Here is a 21,139-nt window from a genome sequence, read left to right on the forward strand (position 1 = left end):
ACTCCTAGGAATGGGAAAAAAAGAAACAAAACAACCACATTCACAAGCGTAGGGAGAGAAAATAAATCCTGTGATGTGATTTACAGATAACTCTTTTCAGGAGAACTACACCAAGACTCTCAATGTATGCTTAATATGGGAAACAAGATTTGCCATCAGTAAACAATTTAATAATCCAGTTACATGAGCAGTAACAATTCCTGGGCTGGTAATGAACAACATGATATCAAAGTTGTCATCTCTTAAACAGAATCTTGGTTGATTTTTCTGTACTTGAGTAGTCCTGATTAATTCAATTGTGCCCTCACTGTGTTTAGTGCCTGTCTAGATAAAGAAGAGAGTCTTGCAAAGGTCTCTCTAAGGATTGAGTGAGCTTTGAAATTCTAACTTAGGCCACGTTATATGAAATAGAATCCAGCTTACTTGCCAGGAAGCAATAAAAGAGAACTGAGCAGTGAGCAGTGAGCCTGCTCATGTGAATACATCTCAGCAGAATCAGGGCCCACTCGAGCCACAAGGGAGGAGAAACTTAAATAAAGCATTTCAGTATAACCATTCTTTCAGCAGTTCTTAGTCTGTATTAGTAGCTAACATCTGAGGAAAGGAAAGGTTTGCTGCTTGGCAATAGTGTGGTGTTAATGTAACACAATCTGTTAAATGAAAAAGCAAAATTAATTCCAATTTGGTGTCTTCACATTTCACACTCCAGAGACTCTCACGGACTGAATGAAAGACAAGAAGGGGAAGAGAAAATTTAGTGATTTTTTTCAAAAATTAATTGTCTATTTCTTTGCATTTCACCTAATTAAGTCAAGAGGCAATCTGAGTAGAAAATAAGAAAGATCTCATTTTTTTAGGTATTTCTCACCATGTGGCCTAAGAAATGTCTGCCTCTGTCCATCTTTCAGTGCCTACTCCCCCTCTTCCCCTTGTCCTCTCCACAATTCAAATGTTTAGCTTTACTTCATCCTCACAGCAAGGAATGGATTAAGCAGAATTACGTACTGCTATGCCAATTAGGGATGAATTAATTACAATTTTGCCTCCTGTCCCTCTAAGGTTGCAAGTTTGCCTACCAAGCCCAAGCTGAAGTGAAGAGCTGCAAACACTCAGGAGTCTGCAGAAACCAACTTTTCCTCCTGACCTGCTCAAGCCTCTCGCCACACTGGGGTGACTTTGGCAAAAGCACAGCTGAGCTGCTGTGCTCCTTGGTACTTCAATTCCCAGGACAGCAAAGGGCGGGCAGGAATAATATCTATTTTTCAGCGGTATTGTGCAAGTTAATCCCTTAATATTTGTAAAGCACCTTGAGGCCAAAGCACACGGGGCACAACAGAAGCACAAAGCGTTACCATCACCATCATAAACTGGGGCATGTTCCAATTAGGCTGTTCCTAGTGAAGTCTCCCTGGACCTCCACTCAGGACATTTTTGGTTTCTGGAGTTACATGCACACACTGTCCAAACCAAAAAACCTGGAGAGCTAAACAAGACTTTTTTTTTTTTTTTTTTTCTTCTCAGCAGCCCATTTTTTCCTTATTTATTTTTTCCTGAAAAAAATACTTCACCATACCACCCACCAACCACATTCACTTCCAGGCTAATTATACTTTGAAAGACAACCAGCATAAAGATGATCACAGCTTACAGAGTCAAGGGAAGGCCTAATCAAATAAACAAGATAATTTCCCTTGGTCTCACTTTTTTCCACGTGGTGAAGAATTTCAAAACCTGTATAGCCACACACCTTAAAAAGACTAAAACCATCTTTGTTTCCTTTTTTGCCTTCTTTTTTTGCTACCCCAATATACTTCCAGCAGCACCCTCCCCAACCTGTAAATTGCCAACCAAACCTCCCCCTTCACCCTGGTTACAGAACATAATGAAGCAATTCTGAATGACCCACTGCCACGACTTGAAAAAACCCAAAAGAATTAAAAATAATCCCAGAACAAGAGCCAAGGGCCCAGTATCATGGGGCCCTTCCATTCAAAAATCAAAAAGTGGGACAGAAAGCAGGTAGCTGCATCTCCCATTCAAGTTCACCCATGCAAGCAGTCTCATCCCATCCTCACTTCCCTCCTGGGTCAATTCCTTCTTCCATTCCCTTTTCACTCCCCAAGAGGACCACGGATGTTCCAAGGACAAGCATTTCATAGTTCAAGGATGGATGCAGCCCTGAACAAGTAGATCTAGCTGGCAGCATCCCTGTCTTTCAAAGTGGGGTTGGACGGAGATGATCTTTTAGGCCCCTTCCAACCCAAACCACTCTGTGATTTTGTGATAATGAGGTCAAATGACCTCAAAGAGTTAAAAGCTCCTTTTGACACATGGGAGAAGGACGCCTAACCCTGCGAAGATCTCACCATTTCCAGCTGCCACTGATTCCAACAGAAACTCCGGGCATTTATTTTTGAGCTTTACAACATCAGGAAAATAAGTTACTAGTATCTCCTTTTTGGTTATTCTGTGGTGATTTTCTACAAACCCACACCTTGTCAGACTAACTGTTCTGCTTTGCTGCTCTGGTATTACCTATATTTATAGGTATTCCTATTTATAATTACATTATAAAAGGAAATTCCTGTACAAACAGAACATTAACCCAAACATCGCTTTCTTCATAGAATAAATGTAATGCTTCATATTTGGTCAAATCACTATATAAAGTGGTAAAGGAGGCACCCACAAAAAGTACCCCACAAGCTTGATTATAACATATTCTGAGATTTTTTAATATATAATTGTTCTGAGATTGTGGTTTTTTAACATTACAAAAAGTGCCACTATTTAACTAAAGGAAAATATTTTAGTTCAGTTCTCTGCCATTATTTATTCTAGTCTGTTTTTCACATCTGTATAACTTGTATCATTATTGACACAGCTATATGAGTAATAACACGTATCATGCCTCTTTCTGCACACAACTCATATAAAGAAGAATAGGGTAGTTCAGCCAAATGACTAATTATTAAGGGTATATTTTCAAAATACAGAAATCAATTGCACATCACAGTCACTCACTGTGGTCATTCATTACATCTCTGCTGCAGATCCCGCTCTGCTTTAGAGGAGACATGTCATTACCAAGAGGCAGGAAGAAAGTATTGTAGAAGTTCTAGCTCTCTGAACGACAAATACGTTAGTGTTTCGCAACGTACAATAAAAAGATGAAAAAAGTCACACAAAAAAAGGAAGATTGAGTAAATAACAGTGCTGGTTGGCTGGTTAAGTGACATACTGTTCCAGTGCACCTCTTCTGGCACCTATCCCTCATACAAACAGGTAACACCTATCTGGAGCACCTATGGCACTCTCTTGCAAGACCACTCCTAAATAAACACTGAGAGTTTCTGACTTGATTATCTGAACACCATGGAAGACCCCAAATGCAGACAAAGGAAAGTTTTAGAACTGAAACACTCAAACACCTAGCAATCATACAAAACTTTCAAAGTAGGATAACAAGTAAATTTATAAACCACGTTCAAGTGTCCTGGCCATAATGTGTTGCTTTAGTTGTATATCCTTAGTAAACTAAAAAATAAAAAACAAAAACAAACCAACAAACAAAAAAACCCAAACAAACAAACAAAAAACCCACCATAAAAGGATTTTTCCAAGCTTTCAGTCTTAGTAATGTCCATTGCCTAAAATCAAGCAGGAAACAAAAACAGGTTGTGTAAACGAAGAGGAACAAACAAACAACAATAACAAAAAAAATTCAAACCTCTCAGTCAACGTAGCTGGGAAACACAGGAGTTCAGCCTGTCCAGTTAGAGTGTGTGAAGCAACAGCATCAATCTCTTTCTGTTGACTTTTCTGAGTGCCTTACCTCCAGACTAGATGTTGAGAGGAATGAGTCTGTGGCCCTCTCGCCTCCTTCTACCTACCTGGACATCCTTCAGTGACTACACTGTATAACTTGTTAGGTGTTAACCATGTCCCATTCCTAACTCTACAACTGCAGCAGCTTTCTTTTTATCTTTTAGGTAATATTGCCAATATTTCACAGGACAAAATAAAAATATGCATTCTAATTTGGATTATTAGGCATGTAAAAGTGCTTCCTGCTACCAACTCAATTAACATGCAATAGAGATATTAAACAAGCCTGAACGACCCCGCACAAAAAGAAACACAAACAACAACAAAAAAACTAAACTATACTTAAATGGCCCAAAATCTATTCTTTAACTGATGTCATGTACATCCATTTCAGTGTTTCACAATTGCTTCTTCATTCCCGAAACATGAAATCATTCCAAGGGGACTCCAAGCTATGCTGTATTTTCCATGTTTCACTTCAGTAAAATATTACAAATACGTTACCATGTAGTTGGGATTTTTTCTGCAATCATCATAACAAACCAATGTTTTCATAATATCGCCACAAGCCACATCTATTACCTCATACAAGAGCACAACGTTTTGGCAATGCAGTGCAAATAGTAGGAACAACCTCACCATCGTTTTCCAAAATAGTTCTTTGAACACATTTCCAAAAAACAGTAGCGACAAAAGCCCTGCCACTTCATTCCTTCCCTCCACCCCCATGATGGACGAGAAGACAGCACTGAAACCAGCACTGCCCTCTCCTATCTCTGTGTAATTAAGAGGCTCTGGATCTCAGCCTTCCACAGCTAAATCACACTGAAGCCAACAGTAAATATTCCAAAACCCAGAGAAACTGCACACCTGAACACTCCAGAATAAGGTTGAAGAAAAACAGGCTGTTTAATCTTCCTGTCTCACGTGTCTTAACCAAGTCATGGTGAGGGCTTGGGGAAACACCTAAAATATAGCAGAAATGTAAGCAGTGCTCCATTTTAATGTGATAATGACGCTGAAAATTACAGCAGAAAAATTTGAAGATGAGGTGAAAATTCTTTCGCTCGTGGCCTGATGCTTTAGCAGTCCAAAACCTACAGAACTTCAAAGGAATCAGTCACTCAAAGCCTAACAGGGCTGGTCTTTATTTATGTGTTCAATCTACTATATTCCTTCCCAGACTTTACCCAAAATGGTTTCAAGCAACTTACTGTTAATAAGGATTAAACCTACTTAACTGAAGCATTTCCAGAGATCACATCACTAGCAGGCCTGATTAACGGGTCTTGAAGTCTGCAGCAGCGAGGCTGCACTCCTCATATATTCTAAATATGACTATATATTTGTATTCTGGATTCCTTCTCAGTGAGAACCAGCGCATGCAAAATAAATTCCACAGTCCCACATCTTGTATACAAAGGGCATCACACATATCCTGCGACTTAAGCTATTCTCCTGAAATTATCTTAGTCTCACACAATCACACTTCAAGTACCCCATATGTCCACTTTGGTTATCCCTCCTTTGAAAAGCTAATAAATGTAATACTCAGATGCAACTGCATTTCATCTAGAAACAATTATCTGCAGTACTTTGTGCCAGGGAAAAGCATCAATAGGCATCGTTAACAACACTTCCACTTTATTTTCTTCCCGTCTAATGGGCCCAATCCAACACCCAAGCGAAGTCAATGAGAGCCTCACAATTGTTTCCAGTGGGAGCTGGACAGAGCCTCACGATGGCACATGAATGTGAGGTTTGTGCACGGAGGCCGAGTGACAAGCACAGCCTCTGTTTATTCACACCACGATATTGCAAAGGGAGAGGAAGAACAAACTTCCCGGGATGTTCCCACTACCCAGAGCTGCTGAAGAGCCAGCAATAAAAGCTCTGGAGGTGGGAGCAAACGCTGCTCTCCGGACTCAGTCGGTCCTTGTTCTCTTTTCTAAAACAGTCCATAAAACTGGTCTGACACAGGCACCTGGTGCCTGGTGCAATTAAATGTTTACCTGTTACACAGCCTAAGTGTTTTTAAAATTAAAATACACAATACAAGACCCACCCTCGGTGCTACACAGAGCCTCTCATTCACCTGGGTTGTTTTCATCTCAAAGCAAAAACAAGTCATCTGCACAGCAGTTCTCAGTTACAATGCACTCGTCTTGCTTTATTGAACTCTACCTGATACAGGGTTTAAAAATGGCGAAGTATTTATTTTAGGCAGTCACTTTGATGTTTCATACAGATAAAAATAAGGAGAGGGAAAAACAAGCTCCCATTTTCCCACAAAATACCCATGGATGTGATATATTTCCAAAGAGACTGGATGCACGAGCCAGATGATTAAAAACACTCAAAAGTGCCCCATAATTCTAAAAGGACTCATGAGTTATTTGAACTTGCTGGCTCACATGCAATGCTTTCCCAAACAATTTTTAATCACTTCTCGAAGATCATGTCCTCTTCCTACACACACGCTCATCCCTTCCTCCTGCTTTCAGCGTTAAATGTAACACCAGAATCTTTGAAAGTACAGATGTTATGCTGTGGGAGACTAGAAATCCTGTTCCCTTCTTGGTGAGCAACAGAAAGCACTCTGGGAAAGGTTCAGCTAGCAGCAAGGTAAAAAGCAGGCCATATTAACAGAGAATGGGTTGCATGGCTGGCACGTGGTCACCTCGTGCACGGGGCAGTGACTGGCTGGGGACACGTGTGGACACCCCGTGATCAAAAAGCTGATTGGGTAAAAGGACGTGTGAACAGCAACACTGCAGTGGCAGGCAGCCAATGAGCGCTGGGTTTGGGTTAAGTCTAGAACATAAAAAGGCTTGGTTTGTGGCAATAAATGATCTTCTTCAAAGAAAGAGGTCTGTGTGTCTTTGTTCCCCATTGCTACGTTATGTAGCCTTTGAAATGTAGGAGACCACTTTTTTTTCTGGGGATTTTCAAATCTCTATCTATCTAGGGCTTCCTGGAAGGCACAAGTAGCAGGTAATGCTCCAAGGGATTTCCAAAGTCCTGCACAGACACGTGCCTGACCTCGCTTTTCCTCGGATGCTGAAGCTACACAAAGAAACTGATACTCCATTGCCACTTGGCACCTCCGTATTGGAAACCTCACTTTTATTTGGGACTAGGAAAGGACAGGCCAAAAAGAGAGTTGAAATCCAACCATTAAACCTGGTCATTCACACCCAGCTTTAATGCAGATGCAACTGTAACCTAATGGTAACACCAAACACGCTGAAAATCACAGACATAATCAAGAGCATCGTCCTCTGAAAACCATCCTCCCTCCATCTCCAGCTTTCCCTAGGTCAGAGGGCTAAGCTTAGTGGGAACGGTGACGGAATGCAGCAGTTTCTTTAAAACCAACACAAAGAGACCAGAAAGAGACAACTAGAATTTTAGTGGTGGAAGCAAAATGAAGAAGAAATGAAAAAGAGAAGGGAAAAAAAAAAAAGGGAGAGGACAAGAGATTTGCTCAGCTTGTATTTAGAGCATAGGGGAAACTTAGCCTTAACAGTGTAAATCAAATTAAACATTTCAGGGGTCTGGGTTAAAAAGCTACCATTTTAATAAAAAAGGGGGACAATTGGAAGGTTGTTTAAAAACTGTAGCTGCATTCTCCTACCCTCTGCCTCCTCCTTTTCCCAACCCTTCCTCCCACACCACCAACTGCCATCTCTAATTTACCTTGCCATGCAGTCATTCCAGAATTCCCTCCCAACCACAGAGGACTGGAGGAATCTACAGAAAATAAACTGACAATAAATACAACTATATTACCTAAAGGGAGGAGGGGAAGCGACGAAAATTACCAAATTGTTGACATTGGTCAAGAAAACTTTCCCCTCTAAAATTTCAAAGAGCACGAAGGCTGAACAGCAAAGGTCCCATTATGAATTCACTCAAAATTAGGGGGTTTTTTTACAGAGTTCCTTCTCCCCATCCCTGAATACAGGAGCTTATTCTTGTGCAATCATTAATGCTCAGCGGCAGATAGGCTACTATTTCCCACTCCTGAAGAAACCCATTTTATGACATGCAACATGAAGAACTGCTTCATTAATCAGATGGTTAAAGGAGCTCCAGTAGAGCTGCTGCAGGGAGGCATGGTGACACCGTGGTGGGGGAACTGGCTTTCTTTCCATCTGGATCATCATTTAAAGGGCCTCAGAATTTCCTTAAACTTAACAGGTTTCTTGTTTTAATCCCTACCTGGGAAAATAACAGGACTCCTCATAAAAACGTAGAAAGCAAGTCTGACTGCCATGTGAGGAGAAGGTGAAAGGGAAACAGCTGAGGAAGAGAAAGGATGGGTATAATACAGAGGGCTGCAAGTCTATTTTCTTGTTGGGACTGAAAACTAATACTGTTAAGGCTTATTTCACACACATTTTTTAAAAGAGTTGTAATTTTGCTGTCCACACATCACGACTCAACTAAAACTATTCAGAAGCTTTTAAGTTTCCAATATTATCATCATTTTATCCATAGAAATCCAACTTTATCTGTCTTTCAGCATCTCAGATCTTCTCCACAAAAAGCCAGACTCAGGCTAATAAAATGTAATAGTTTAAAGCAGCACTTTCTTGAGACCTCGTAACATACAGAAAATGAAATTCTTATAAAATGAGAACGTAAATATCAATCAGTCCTTTTATTCACCCTCCTGACATCTTGGAAGCAAACAATCCAGCCCTGCCTATAAATCAGAAGTACATTTACTGAGGAAAGCATCCAGAAACATTATGAACTGACATAAGCAGCTCTCTAGACACAGCAGCAAGGAACCTTTAGCCCTGTCTGAAGGTGTTAACAATGCAGGACTAATGTGACACGGCACTAAATGGATGGCCAAACACAGAGGCTTTGTTACACGCAGGAGGTTGCATTTTTGCCATCTTTTTCTGAACGTGTACCTAAGGGAAAATACTATCAAGCCCATTGAAAGAGGGACTTTCAAAGAAGAAAAGGAAAGGAGAAACTGTTTTGTCCTGCATATTTTAAGGACAATTGCTAACAAAGAGTGAAAGCTTCACAGATTATTGATTTTTCTCGTACAGTGGATTTTGCTCTGCTTAACTTAAGGGTAAAACATGAACTGGTCAGAGAACCAAATTCTTACATACCGCAATCTCCTAACTTTTAAAATTTATTTTACATAGCTATGTATTTCGTAAATAGGGTTTTACCAAAGGTTTTAGTCAGTCTCTTTCGTTATCAATCTTTAAACAGATGCACTGGATCAAAATGATTGTATTATATTCCTGTAATTTATGGTATCAACTTTACTTTCCGCCACTGCACCGCTAAAGGAAGACTGTGGTCCCGATTTAAGGCTGTAAATTCCGATCAAATGGGAAAGTGTTAAATTCAGAAGTGCTTTTGGTCCATTAACTTCCATGCTGATTTGACACGCTCCGCAGTGCTTGGGCAACAGACTCTGCCATACAACGTATTCCTAAGCAAACAGTGCTTTGTGTCATAAACCATCTGGGGTGTCAGCTCCAAGGGCCACTCATCTAAGCTCCTCTGATACACTTGGAAATGCTGAGGTGCAGAACAGAAAGTTTTCCTCACGACAAAATATCCTTTGCGAGGGTAAGGGAGACACCGCCATCAGAGAAACAACGGAAAACACAAGATTTTGGCTAAGGGTGTTGTTTTCATTATTCCACTGAAGAAAACCACTGGACAAACAAGCTTTCTAAAACACAGGGATTTTTCTAAGGTGCCAATGAAAGTGATACCCTTCATAATCTGGACAGTGCTCCCTTTCATATCAGAGCCTATAGTTGCAAAGCTAAGTGCCAAGCAGATGGTTGAAATCTGTTTTGTATAAAAAGTGTGTGCGCACACGCTTTTTTTTTTTTTTTTTTTTTTTTTTTTTTTAGATGGAGTTCTTTGTATTTATATTCAGGCCTAGGTTCTAGCCATCAAAACACTGGCACTGAAGCAATCATTAGCTGCACTTTAGACAACTGGCAACTAAGGTATTCACAGTTCTCGACAAAATGTTCAGCTAATACCTCCCAGATGTATAACTAAGGCAAAAGATCATCTTCTTAAATTGGTATCAGTGCTTTCAATAGACCGCACATGTATGCAAAAAGCTATTTTATCTATCTCCTTTATAAAATAATGCTCTGTTACGCTCTAAGTGTTTATAGCAGCTTTTAAAAACACAGGCTTCCACATCAAATTTCTACCCAAATACAACAGCAGAAACCCCATTCATCTTGTTTTCATCTTCCTAAGAAACATCGAGTAGGAAATTCTGTAGGTAATTTTAAGAGAAAGACTTTGTCTTTCTTATCTGATAACCATTTAGCTTATTTAAAAAGTAAATATGAGATAGGCTCAGCTGCTCTAGAGGAATCAGCTCCAGACAAGATGAACCTGTTCCTGCTACACTGGACAACTCATGCACGTCACCTCAGTTGCAGGTACCTGGGTCAATTTCTAAGTGGGTTGTTTATGACCACAAACAGCAAAACCAGAAATGCTTACCAGCATGGGGCTCTGCTGTCTGCCTGGGCTTCTCATGGAATCAGTGAACAGGTGACAATAATTTGCCTGGTGACAAATTAACAGAGGTCACACTTTTGAAAACTGGGGTTATCAAACAAATGTATACTTGGAAGAAGGCAGTTTTGTGCAGCGGTCTCTCTTTAGGCCTTGGTGGCCACGACTGGGAATTAGTACCTCAGGAAACACGCAGTTTCAAAATAAAGATTGATTTTCTGTGCAGTGCCAAGTCCGCTAAGGTCCAGATGTTAGCTCTGGCATAATTCAGGTACATTTTCAACATGGGCATTCAGATCATTCTAATCTGCCAGGCATACACGTCGTTTAGGAGAAAAAAGATAGTTAACCTGTTGTCAAAGCACAGCAACTCGGAACTCCCCAAATCCCCAGATTTGCTGAAGCCTGCAGAAATCCCTCCTGATGCTTCAGAAACTCTGGCGACATTGCAAGCCACGGAAGTTTGCTGCAGATTAAGGAAAGTCAAGATTCTGCTCAGTGGTCTCCTCTTGAGTTGCTATTTCATGCCATCATGGTGTACTGGGGTGAAGAATACCAGCCTTTTTCATGGAGTTGAGCAGGATGTTAATTAATTAGGCCTACGTTTTTAGGACCTGACACTGAACCCCAGTGCTGCTGAGCCCAAACACCCAGAATGAATGGGCACTTTTTTAAAGGATGCCTTGACTGGCCCTATCACAAAACAGGTCTTTGTGAACACACTGCTGAAAAACTACAACTGAACACTATGAAACTGGCCTGATCACAATCCATTATCTTGAAAGTAATGTTGCTCTTAAAAAGCTTATCAAAGAGAATAACTTAACAGCTTAGTCATGATATTCAAAGGCAACAGAGATCAAATCCACCCAGGACTACCTCAGTTTATACCCATTTTCTCAACAGTGTGTAGTAAAGGATGCAACACACAGCCTAGATGTAAAGCTACCTGCAGACCTCAGCATTTCAACTCTATTCCTACTGAGCGTGCAGTTGGAAACAAGAAAAAAAAAAACCCACTAAAACAGATTAGAAGAACTTTTAATGTGAGTAAGAAAATAATTCCTCCCTTTTAACAACCCTGTGTCATTTCCTTCATTGTGGATCTCATTTAAAAAGCAGATGTCAAATGTTTGGGTAAGAATCACGGTGCATTTTGTGTTCTGCAGTGGGGATTTTTGCTTTTAGGCTGGTTGGTTGCTTTGCTCACCGTGGCTGCCTACACTGCCGCTTGCAGTGGAGTCTGCTCCTCACATCAATACTCTCCATGTGAACAGGTTTTTTTCCTGTATTCACCTCATGCCTAGTCCCCAGGTTACAAAACATATGACAGGTCTGGTACATATGGCTGAAGATGTGAACTGTTCTGCAGGACCAAGGTTTACCTGTTGGTAGCACACACTGTTTCCCAAATTACTGCTCAAACACAGCGGGCTCTGCTGCCGGACTCCAGTTATCCAAACTTTCCTGCAGGTTGGTTTAGAAGTGCACTCAGATAACTGGAGGGTCTACAGACAGTATTCCCTCCCAGCCCGCAACGATACAACTGTGGCTGCAAACATTTCTTTAATTTATTTTATTAATTATACTCCATAGTCCCTATTTTACATACTTAAGCGATCTGAATACTATAGTTCATCTTGTTAGAATGAGACCTTTAGAAATTATAATTGGACAGAGAGAAGTCTGTAATTTGCAGTTCTTAGGATCTCAAGAAAGAAAAGGAGGGTGTCTCGAGGTTAAAAGACAGGACTACCAGTCAGTGTCTCTACTTTTTAAACCCACACACGCAGAAGATTTTGTGACAGCATTCCTCAGTTTACTCATCTATAGGTTGAGGCTAATCCTGCTTTTCAATCTAAAAAGCACAGAAATCTTCATGATTTGTATATCAATCCTTACCAAATGCTCTGAATTCCTAATCAAAGGACTTTATAGGAAGTATGAATCTATTATTAATTATATCAGTACTTCTAACAGTAAAGCAACTTCTACATACATGCATCTGGGGGGGAAAAAAAAAAAAAAAAAAAAAAACAAACTGAGAGAAAATACCCATACACATACATTGCTCAATTTATAAATTGTTAAGCATGGCTTCAGGACTGAAATCTCATTCATGAACCATGCTAGGGATCTCTTACCTACTCCCTGTTTCTGAATTTTCCCCATACAAAGACACATTTATATTACTCTAAGCTCTAAGCACAAAGGCTGCTCTGTGGAATGGAAAGAAACCTTCTTTTTTTGTGTTTGTACAGTGACAAGCATAATGGGGTCCTGATTCAGGATGCTTGCACTCTACAAAAACACACTAAATCAGTGACACTAATACACATGAAGATTATCTATAAAAGAGATGCATGGCATACTTGAGAGTGGCACAGCATTTTCCCCGTTCTTTGCCGGGTATTTCATGCAAACGCCTAATGGGCACCCCCGAGTCACACAACTCATTTCAGACTTTAGGCAAAAACAGAAAATCTGAGCAGAACTTACAGAACATAAGCAGAGGAGGAGAGCCTTCCACTGAGAAATTCTGCCAAATTCTAATCTCAGTCGTTAAAACCAGAATCAGCTCGATGTTCATGGGGTTTTGACAAAGATGAGAACCAGTAGCCTTCTTTAAAACACACCATAAATTTCTACTTCAGTGTCCAAAACCCAGGAGCAAAAAACAAATCAAAGCCTGAACCTGAACAGAGAAATGTATTTTCCGTGTCCCTGTTATATTCAAATTCAAAAGCCTAGATATTTTTAACAGACATGGAAAAAAAAGAACTATTTGGCTTTACTCAACAACTGCAGAAGGAAACTGTATCAAAAGAATAATGTTGCATGTTCTGTTTTCACTTGATTTCATTTAGCCTTTCAGTTCTATTTCAGTTATGTTTCATTTAGCCTATTTCTTTTTTAAATAATCATCATGTTTTGGTGATTCACATTTCACACCAGCCCAAGAACAAGTCATGTAAACACAACACAGCAAAATGACCCAGTTTGTTAATAGACATGCAAAACGCGTAAGAACATCCTTCCCTCCGCCCTTACCAACCATCACCTTCCCACACATCTCATGTCTATCCAAAAAAGCCTCTGCCCCGGTGAGGCCATGGTATCCAAAACTAGGGATAAAACCCTATGAACAGAAACCTGACTAATCCCTGGGAGAAAACGTTTTCAGTCTTGTTTTACAAAGTGAATGTAATGAGGACGCTCATGGAATTTATCTGGGAACGGAAGACTTCTCCGCAGTCCAACACAGCACTCAGACCTACAGCTCCCTCCCAGCACAAAGCAACGCTGAAGTGCTTTAGTCCCAACTCAGGCAGGCCACCCCTAAAGGTGAGAGGACACCATATGCTCCTTGCCTTCCAGTAAGCATTCTCTCTCTCTTAAACCAAGGAATACTTCCGAATTTACAAGAACGGTGCACAGAGATGCACTTTGGTCTTTCAGACTGCGGTGAATTTTAGCTTCATCACACTCTGCTTAAGTGTAACCTCTTCATGCACCCCAGCAGAGAGAAATTCCAAACCACAGAGGGCCAACACAAATGGGCCTGTGCGATGGGTGCACGTGCTCCTGAGATTTTGGGAGGCTCGCTGTTTTAAATGGCAAAAATTTTGGGGTGAAATATTTTCATGTAACAACAGTAAAAAAAAAAAAAAAAAAAAAGGAGTAACAGCATCAAAAATTGTTTTGAACCATTAATATTTTCTTTAGTTTTGGTCTTCAGTAATCTATTGAGCTGGCAATGGCGACTAAGTCCAGCTCCCTGTCAGACACATAAACTTTGGCCGTGCCCAACCTCTGAGATCAATCAGTGAAACTTGGGTCAGTTTTTTCACTCCCATATTCTTAAAACAGTTAAGCCCAGCACCAAAGAAAGCAAGGGCATGACAAACTGTATGGGTTTCTCTTTACATGAACTACATTCCTAGATCTTTTTTTCTCTAGAGCTACAAAGGTCCATGAAGAACACTAGATGTAGACAATGCTCTTAATTACAAAAATAGCACATTGCTCTCCCACAAGTTCCTCATTACTATAAGAATTTTGAGTATTAAAACAAGAAAATTAAATATCCGTTCACTCTGCTTATGTTTTTGCCTCCAAATGTAACAGAGTTATGTTATGACAGAAACAAATGAGTAGTAATAAGACTATAATACCATCACAAAGAAAATTAGCACTAAGGCAGCAACAAAACAAAACCCAAAAAACTTAAGACAGCCTATATGAACTTGAGAAAATACAAAACCAGAACCGCACTGCATGGTAAAACAAAATAAAATTATTACAGATCTCAAAAAGCATATGCCAAAATGAATTTCAATACTCGGTCTTCAAAAAACCAGAAAAACGAAAAAGAAATCTGGACTACTAAACATAAATTTAAAAAAATAGCAAAATATAAATACAATTAGAGAATTGAAAACCGTTACCTGATTAATCCCACAGTACTTTTAAGGGAAACAAGGTCAATGCCATTTCAAATTTCCAAAGCAAGCCTCATTTTCACTTTATCTCTGAGTTCCACAAGTCAAAAATAGGATCATCATGTCGGAATTACTTTTTTTTTTTTCTTTAAATGAGGTGACAAAAGGGCAAGTTGAAGACAAGTGCCAAGCCAGACCAAAACCAGGATGCTGGAAAATGTTTGTCAATTTCTTTCAAAACAAACAGCTCCCCCAATACCATGGGAAGCACCTGAACTTCATACCAACATCTGATAATTCTAGCAAACGGAATTCAACATTTTCTTTTCAGTCTGTTTAAAACAATTAAATAAATAAATTTCGCATCTATCCTAAAAAAAAGAAAAAAAAAAAAAAAAAAAAAGTCAAGCAGCTTCTCTGAATTACTACTGCGCACCTCACAATTTCCATTCACTTCTCACATTCTTCTCAAGTCCCATGGCCCCTGCGAGCAGCGCTTGCTCACTAAAATCCTTCCAGAACCCTGTTTAAATTTTCTGTCTCCCAACATCTACCACGCACAGAACTTCACGCTGTCACAAGGACACGTGGGCTCAGGAACAACCTTTGGAGACTCCTGGTTTCCCAGCTGGCATGGCAGGGCTCGGCGTGGAGGTGACAAGCAGCGTCTCTCGAGCGGAGGCTACGGCACACCAAACTCCCCGTGACACCCCTGGTGCCCAGCCCGGGCAAGGCCACTCAAAGCAAGGCAGCCCCTCTGGAGGGTGTGGGAGAGCTGGGACAACGCCGTCACCCTCGGCGAAGGGCGTGGGTGAAAACTTTATGGTGGTGGCGTTTTGACAGCGCGGCTGCGGGAGGAGATGGGAACGGGACAAACGGCGTCATTAAATCCCCGCGACTGCTTGTCCCTCGCCCGCTGGACAGAGCCACCCAAAGCTCCAGAGAAAAAGAGCCCATTTCAGAAGTTCCAGAAGTCCTGGTCTAGGTAATTCAGTGATGAGGATTTGCTTACTTTGCAGCCTTGTGGGTTTTAACATACTCATAATGCAACATAATTTTACCTTTGGTAGGAAGGAGACTTCACACGTTTTCCACATTTGATAAAAATCCATAGAAACTTAAAGAGGGAAACGCTCTTTGCTTTCAAGGATGCTACTTGTTAAACAACAAACTCCTTGCCATCATCAGAGAGGCACTACAGCTATCGATTAATTGCTGTGAGCACTTCTTTTCTCTTGACTACAGCAGCAGAATTCAGAGGCATTGAATATTTTCACTGTGTACAGGTGAAACACAACAACATTTTTCTCCTCCCGCTTATGAGTTAATATGTGATAACCAGGCCTGAGCAAGAAATTGGTATGATAAAATAAAATGTAAAGTCAAGAGGATGTCAGACTGACTTCTGCAACAGTTGTGAAGGCACAGGTATCTCACATAAAGTTACCTTATATTTCAAGTCCAGTATGAAAAGCACATGAAGAAACTGTAACTGTACCTTGTATAAATATTGTTTAAAGTGTATTTCATACACCTACAGATATATCACGTTGCACAGACACATATTTCTATCCTATCAGGGAGCTTCACGTTTAAGTAACTCAACCAGATACTCTGTGCCTCCTAAATGACAAAGCCACAAATGCTCATTAAAGCTCCCTGAGAAGTAGTAAATATTTTGTAAACTAGTTATATATATTTAAGATCTCTGGACAGAAAGAGAAGGAGAAACAATTCCTCGCCTATGTAAAGGTACCAATCAAACACACTATGCACATAAACACCGCAAGATGCTTGGTGGGAGACTGTGTATGTGTTTGTGTGTGTTTTAATTAACTCCTTGAATGCATATGATGAGCCAGCCACCCAGAATTAGTAATGCCAAACTCCCAATTTGATTCAAATGCAATGAATACAACAGTCGAATTGTGCAGGCTGGTGTGTCACTCATCAGCTCTCTCATTTGGGCTTTTGCCTTCCAAGACTAGTTCACAATTTCAGCAACTGGTAAATTATTGAGATGTTCATTAAAATCTGTAATCTGTAACAGTCAACTTCTTCCTAGCCAAGCATAAGCACAACAAATTAAATTAGTGCACGCAGGACATTTAATGAACAGTCTGCAAACGCATTAATTCCTTTAGACTTATCTCAGAGAAATGAAACTGTTAATTTCTGTCACTGCAAAAATCTACTATCTGCAACTTTACACTGGCACTCTTATTCTTCAAATCCCAGACCCCTAGAACCACAAACTTCAGCAAGGAAGTCCTTTTCCCAAAATGTCTCAATGAAGTTAAAAGCTATTCAGCCCAACAGAAAAGCAATCTTTTAAATGAAAGAATCTGCTTCTACAGGTAGATTTTAGGAAAGTGGGACATCTTTCTGAGCAAGCCGAGTGATAGAAAGGTATTATTCTTTCTCCAAAATTCTCAGCAAATGCAGCAGAATAAAGCTTTTAGGGTAACTTTAGCTAAGAAAAGCACTTAGGAATACGCGAAGTTTCCTCTTAAGAAAATGACTTCTCCATTTGACAGTGTTGGTACAACCCCAAAATAAATTCAGTGGGAGTCTGAAATGACTCGTGCAGTGCAGCAGTAAAGCAGCTAAGTATATTTTTTTCCTCCCAGCAGAGGCTTGCTTTACATCCTTGAGCCTCTCCTTTCTAAAAGCTGTTCACTGGAACAGAGAACGTTCCGAGAGCACGCTACCGGTGACGGCAAACGTTGAACTTGTTCTACTGTCCCCATCCCCACTACTCCCATCTATGCCTTTCGTCTTTTCCAGCTCTGCCTTTTTTTTTACCCTACGGAGGCACTAACCCACCCATCCCTCTCCTACAAGCACTGCATACCACTTTACCTTCAGCTGGCATGTTAAAAATAAAAAAATTTTTTTTAAAAAATAAAGGAAATAACGAGAAAGAGAAAGGATGTCACTCTGTCTGGATGCCTAGCATAGCCTCTCTCTCAGTCTACAGAGAAATGTAAATATGCAGTAATTAATTTGGGTTTAAGAACATTCCATACACTAGGGATATTGTTAAGCAGTCACTTTATCTATTTTTCATTAATCAGATTTTATGAAGACATTAAAACTTTATGTTGGGCATTTCTGAGTTTTTATCATTCTGTAAATTTCCCAGCTGTCCGTGATGGTTCTGGCTGCATTGTCTCTACCTTATCCTCAGTGAAGTAAACTTTCTTTCCATCGTGGCCAGACTTGTTATATTTAAGTATAACGACCCAACTCAAAAAATAAAATGGGGGGGGGGGGGGGGGGGGGGGGAGGGAAAAAAGAGAGAGAGAGAGGGGGAAAAATCAAACAACAAAAGACTTATTCCTTTCAAGACCTTCAGAGCCAATTCAGGGTGCCACAGGCGCTCACACAGTACATCCCAGAAGTTACCCTTTCCCTGTGTAACACACAGGGTGGATTCCAGTTATAATATCTCCCTACAATGTTGCTGCAAACATCATCCCCCTCACCGTACGCATTCTGATGCTCCTCTCAATCAAGCAGCTGAACAACCACAAACAGAAATAAAGGGCGTGCGAGGAACTTCTCAGGAAAGGACGAAAATCCTCACGATTTTGGCACGGTAATTAATTATACATGTTAATTCACAAAACCTACTGCAATTTACCCGCGATGCTGAATGAATTAATGAGCGTTTATTTGTCTGATACTGAGGATCATTTTCATTCTAAGTGTGTACCGTAAATTCCCCCTGCTAATGGCCACAGACACAGAAGAGAAGTCCCCTGAATTCAGCTCTCTTCAGCTGGGGGGACTGAAAGTTTCTGAAGTGTTTGCAGTTTACTGGCATACGCTGAAACATCACAGGAAAGACAACGGGGAAGGAGGAACAACCTCCTGAGAGACATACAGATGCTCGGAGACCTGAACTGCAAACAACTTTGCCTGACAAACCTTTACCTCCTTGTCATTCTCGATTCAAGTTTAAAAATGAATAGCGGGAGACAGACCACATAACAAAACTGAAGTGGGACATGCAGATATGACAAGCTGGACCCCAGGCGACCACAGAAATGTGCTCCAAGAACCGTGTTGAGTGAGGATCCAAGAAAAGAACCTGCCATAAACATCTAAGAAACAATGATCTGCGCATCGTGCATGCACACACACACGTCAGCTCCGCAGGCATTTGTGGGTCTGAGGATCCCTGTGCAAGAAAAAGTGTGTCCTCGTGGCTGCTTCCTGACAAACCCACATGTATTACATGGACAGTGTCTGGGTCTGTGTGTGTGTGTAACTATAGTCAAACACACACAATGTAAACAAATGGTAATGATTAACAAAGATACTGGTCTGTATCCCCAATTTCAACTGCAGAGGGAAAAGAGTTTAAAATTTTTTTTTCAAAAAAACAACCCCAAAAAACCAAAAAAACCTCTATGTCCTGAGGTTCATTTTTATTGCTTCCCATTCCTACTGCTCACTATTATCTGCATGGCAAAAGGAGAGCAGCGTATTGATTATTTAACTAGAATGTTTACAAGAGCAAAGCTGGGATCTCTGAAAATGAAACGTATGCCTAGGGGCTAAAAAAATAAGAAGAGAGTAGAGGAGCTCATTCTAAGGATGATGGTTGCCCCAAATGACTTGCTTATATATAAAATTTATATAAATATCTATATCTATAACGCAGAGAGACTTCAGCTAAACAGAAGACCCCCAGCAGGAAAATGAAAGGACTTCATTCTGCTTCGGAGAGTTTACAAGCATTGTGTTCATCACAAAGTTCAAAGAATAATCAAAACTGCTCGCTTATAAATTTCTATGTATAAACTTAGTGAAGCAGATGAAATACTTGAAACTATCGACTACACGAAAAAGACAAATACATGATCATGATGCTAGATCAAATCTGACTTCAGAACCAGTAACAGTTTCCTCAGGTAGTTGAACTAAGTTAATACAGTGCACGTGAACAAAACCATTTTTGTTCTGTTATTGTAATGCTAACAAACCAAAGGAAAATGCCAAGTATTCCAAGTCTGGAAAATTAATTGTGTTAAAGACGACCCCGGAGTAGAGCAATCAAGTCAATTTCACTTTCTAGTAAGGAAGTGCTCTAGTTCCAGAATGAGGATTGAAAGCGTTAAAATACTTCTTTTCTGCCTTTCCAAATTTTAATTTTCTCTGATCTTTTAATACAAGTGTTCTTTCCTGTCCTTCCTTTGCATGCGTGTTCCTCAGCCCACTTAAAATGTTTTTTATCTTGCCTTCTTTTCTATGCCTTTACTATCAAATTCAGTAGGTTTGAACGATGAACAGCTTGACTTAGCATATTTTTAACCAGCTGGTCTAGCACCTAGCTTGTATTGCATAGTCAGATACAACCAAATGTTTATACAGGAGGTAGCTTTCACGAAGATGAGAAAAACCTCAGTAACGCGCATCCTGGCATTCTCTCATTTACTGCTTAGAAATGAAAGTTTGGATTGTTTACTGCAGCCGCACAAGGGGCTATTAATAACCTTTAAAAAAGAAGCCGGAGGGGAGGGATGCGAGACCATCAATGGACGTGTGTGCAAGCGCCTGAGAAAACGCTTCCAAACATCTTAGGAGAACCAGATCATATGAAACGAGGACTAAACTCCCGCAGGTCACAAGCCATCACCAGTAACAGCAAAAAAAACTTAATTCCAAGCAGGGAAGGCTCCTGTTTCGGCCAGGGGGAGACGGGCACATCTACGTCATACCTGAAGCCCGCTCGTCATACACAGACCCCGCTCTTGACACTCCGCGACAGAGGCGACGGCCAAAACTTGGGAGGGAAGAGTTTCACTTTTTCCCCCTTTTTTTTTTTTTTTTTCCCCCCCCCTCCCCTTTCTCCTCAGGCAGAAAAGATGTTCTCCCGACGGAGGGCCGGGACGTTAACTTGCCTAAAAATAATAGCTCCTGCTAGATCAACAAAAGGTCATGTGCTCGGCAGAGCGCCTTCCCAAGTTTGACGGGAGCCCGAGGTTGGAAGTTGAACCCCGCGCCTGGCCGCCACCGGGCATCCTCTGACCGCTTTCCGGGGAGTCCCCGGGCAGCAGCGCCGAGGCTCTGCCCAGGAAGGTGGCTCGGCCGGCCGGCTGGACTCTAGGGGAGGGTGTGCAGGAGCAGGGCTCGGCAGCCTCTGCGGCCCCGGAACAAAGCTGCGCGCCGCGGGCGCACCGCCCGGGGGCCGGGGGCTTGGCGGAGCCCGGCGGCCCGGTCAGTGACACGGGGCTGGAGAAGCCGAGGTGGCGCGGGGGGGGACACACGGGAGGGACACGGGGGGAGCGCCTCCCCGGCCTCCCGCAGCCCGGCGCCGGAGTTGC

General features: G+C 41.1%; 1 protein-coding gene across 30 annotated transcripts in view; it reads right to left on the reverse strand.

The window, feature by feature from the left end:
- The window catches only part of SOX5 (SRY-box transcription factor 5), a 504,910-nt gene that overhangs the window by 265,347 nt on the left and 218,424 nt on the right, over positions 1-21,139 (reverse strand). The window contains exon 1 of one of the 30 annotated variants that reach the window (XM_058420255.1): positions 10,348-10,416. The exons of 28 other annotated variants lie outside the window; for them this stretch is intronic. The gene's annotated coding sequence lies outside the window, so the exon portion shown is untranslated. Of the gene's footprint in view, positions 1-3,604; positions 3,656-10,347; positions 10,417-21,139 lie in introns of those variants that run through there. One more of the 30 variants, XM_058420256.1, reaches the window with a different exon arrangement.

This window comes from Hirundo rustica, chromosome 4 (genome assembly GCF_015227805.2).
Source record: "Hirundo rustica isolate bHirRus1 chromosome 4, bHirRus1.pri.v3, whole genome shotgun sequence".
NCBI classification, from domain to species: Eukaryota; Metazoa; Chordata; class Aves; order Passeriformes; family Hirundinidae; genus Hirundo; species Hirundo rustica.